At 43.1% G+C, this 3576-nt stretch overlaps 1 protein-coding gene across 5 annotated transcripts in view; it reads right to left on the reverse strand.

The window, feature by feature from the left end:
- prdm16 (PR domain containing 16) overlaps positions 1-3576 on the reverse strand; it is a gene marked incomplete at its 3' end in the record, with an annotated part of 159317 nt that overhangs the window by 11686 nt on the left and 144055 nt on the right.

The raw sequence follows: 3576 nt of genomic DNA on the forward strand, positions 1-3576 counted from the left end.
TATTTTATGATATGTAGCACTATTTACAACAATTAGTTCTAGCCCTACACATCAACGCTGCGGGCGCCTCTTATACTGGTTTCGTCCTACCCTTTCTTTTCTCCGTGGACGGAAGAGTTGGAGAAAGTTGCGCGGCGCTGCGGGGAGAGCCTCAGCTGCTGCAGTAGGCACTTCAGTCCCGGTGGAGTGCGACACAAACCCATAAAGTAGTCTACCGGGTAGGAACGGGAGCGGGGCGCTGGGACAGGGTCGGGCGAAGAGGAGTCGCGCGAGCGCAGACGCGCTGCGGACGGTTCGAGCTGATCTTCCCTCTGGGGCTGGATGCAAGCGACGCTCTCTGCCTGGCGCTACTCTCTAAATCTAGTCAACGGTGAACGCGTCTTGCATGAGGATTATTAGTTCTCTCTTCTCTCTCTCTCTCTTCTCTGGACTCTACTCTCTCATTCAGTGATTCCTATTGCCCTTGGGGTGCGTCTCTCGGTTCCCGACGGCCACTCGGTCCTCGTCTTAATTCCAGCAAAGGATTGAGCGATATGCGGGCGCAGACCCCTCCCGCATCTCGATCCAGCCGCGCTTTGCCGCTTGATAAATCATTATTGATGTAAATTAATGGCATCAGCACCGACATGATCTTTGGCTCACTCTATCGTCACGATCACTCTTCAGACACGCTCACGTAAGCGCAAACACTACGCGCGGCGCACACAATCATATAAATAAGCGCAGGACATTATCATTGTCCATTTATTGTTATGAAATTTGTATTATGAAAGCCAATCGATTTTGATGTTATTTAGTTTTCTTTAAATGCAGATGGCATATTTCGTTCTCTTTCCCCACTTGTGGCCTAAACACAAGTGCACGAGCAATTTCTTGGTAAGTTGGGATACATGGGGTCAAAGTAAACGCTTGTTTTAAGATGAGTTAATTGAACCGTGAATAATCGAAACGGTTTATTTTTAAAAGCTATTATTATTAATTCCATTATAAGGATTTTTCCTTTTAATTTATATTTGTAGTAGGCTGGAAAAACAAAGAAATTAAATATTAAATACGGCTAGACACAATATATGTGTGAGAAAAAACTGAATAAAGACAAAGGATGAACAACTTGCAATGTCTGGTTATTAAATACTCAGTTTACTGGTGATTCTATTTTAAATGAATTATTTGAATAAATGAACACCTTTATTATCATTCTCTCTGGATATCCGTTAATGTTCTTTTTAAAAAAAACGTGAAGTAATATAGCAGCTGCTAAATAATTAGGCCTACATTCCTTTTAATTTGTTGCTGTCTGCAGCATTTTTGAATCTTTATAACCTTCTCTGTGTGTGTGGTGTGTGTTGTGTGGTGGTGTGTGTGTGTGTGGTGTGAATTCTACAGTAAGAGCCCGCCACACTCAGCACCCTGTCTTGCCTCTTCCATCTCTGTCCAGTGTATCAGGGACAATGATGCTCACGATCAATGTCCAGTGCCGAGGCCTATGCTAATATCCCACTGTGGTCTCATTACCACACACACACTAGTGTCTATTATTGCATGGATCCAAACCCGGCGGTACGAAGGGCAGATCAAACAGTGTAGGGAAAGGCTCCACTCCAAGAACCAAAAGATGGAAGGATCTGACAGAAGTGGACAAGGTTCATCTTTCTCTTTCAACCCCATTAATCTACCAGCACACCCACCCACTCCTTACCACACACACACACACACACACACACACCACTTGCGCTCTCAGCCATTTCCTTCACAAGATGCAACTTGGCCTTAGAAACACTGAATGGGCTCGCTTACACACCAGCTTTGGGTGATTGTTAGATTCAGTGGGAACTATTACATTGGGGTAGGCACACACACTCTTCTGTGTTCACATCAAGACCACACTACTACACAACACAACACACACACCACACACACACACTCAAATACAGTCTCTCACACACAGACACACAGACACACACATACACAGGGGAAACTGTTCATTTCCCTTGTTTTGTTGGGCCATAATTTAAGGTGCCTGAATATTGCATTAGCATGAAATTGCAAGTAGGATTAAGTGAGAACAGTTACTACACAAAGCACTAGTACATCTTTTTGACACAGACATGCATTCTTCTAGTTAAAAAAACTCAAAACCAAACAGCACTTCCGCAGAAAGTGTGTTCAGAGCACATTTATTGTATGCACCTGATGTATAAAGAAAGAAATATATAAAATTACTCTAAATTATTGCATGACCATAAATATCTAAATTATGCATGGTCATGCACATGTTTGTCCATCTTACATCATTAATGACAAACAAATAAACAAATAAATTATCCACTTGCTTTTTAAAAGGTTACTGCCCACATTTGAATTTGCCCCGTGTGCACATATTTCCATAAGCTCATGCATTGTGCAAAAGAAAAGAAAAATCACTGAATAGTCTGTTAAATTATACATTTTTGCACTGAGTGGCTGTGTATATGTTTGTGTGTGTGTGGTGTTTGTAAATAAATGATAGGGTCGTACCTGCAAGCAACTGGTCAGCCAAACAACAGCAAAGCTGTTGGCTAAGTACAAACAACCGCAAAACACATCAAAAAACAATTCTGCACGTGGCCTTTCTGGGTCTGATAATTCTCCACAATTTTCGCCGGTGCCCTGATTCTTTCTTTGACATTGTGCGGCAGTGGCAGGGGGCACTGATGTGAAAATCTTAAAAGGATTAGACGGGTTGGTGTTGCCAGCCAATTGGTGCTTGTCAATCTCGGAGGCCCCTGTGTGTTCCCTCTCTTACTTGGTCCAAGCCCCCTTTCTCTCTATCGGTCAGGCTTAATGTCTGAAGCTTAAATGGACACACTAGCCTGTCCCCTCGGTGTGACAGAGTGACAGGTGGCAGATCAAGACATGAGGACAGAGAAAAGGAGACAAAGACAGCGAGGAACAGGCGGCTAGAGACCAAGACAGGAGGGGGAAAGAGCCATGTAGGCAGGGATTAGGAAACAAATAAGAGCAGAGTGACAGGAATGTGGAAACACACAAGCAAGTCATATGGATGCATTTGGCTACTGTCGTACTGCCATCATGTTTTTTTGCTTTGTTTCTTTGTATTGGTTTTGAGCTGACAATATTTTATTTTCCTTTCTCCTTTGGATGCGCTCAAAATCGGCAGTTATTATATCCCAGTACATGTGTGTGTACTGTGAGTTATCATAATAGTCCAAACAGAACTGAAAGTGAAATGTGTGTCAAGTAACAGCAGAGTCACACCATTAGTATTTCATTTAAAGAAACTGGGACAAGAGTGAAAAAAAAAACTGAAACTGAAAAAAAAAAACCAAAAAAACAGCCTCTGTGGGATAAACAGAAACAGAGAAATATGCTACCATATTGCAGCGGTAAGTAGTGGCACACACATTGCATGGGGTTGGGGTTAGGGCCTAGTTAAGCAGTTGGGGGTTTTATGGGCACTGGCTGGGCATCTTTCCAAAAGTATCCAATGCCTTACCCAGGTTTCTTTAGAGGGAGGGCGAGAGAGAGAGAAAGAGAGAGGGAGAGAGGGAGAAAGAGAGAGGGAGTGAGAGAGAG

Source organism: Morone saxatilis, unplaced genomic scaffold (genome assembly GCF_004916995.1).
Source record: "Morone saxatilis isolate NCDOM2014 unplaced genomic scaffold, NCSU_SB_2.0 Contig15, whole genome shotgun sequence".
NCBI lineage: Eukaryota > Metazoa > Chordata > Actinopteri > Moronidae > Morone > Morone saxatilis.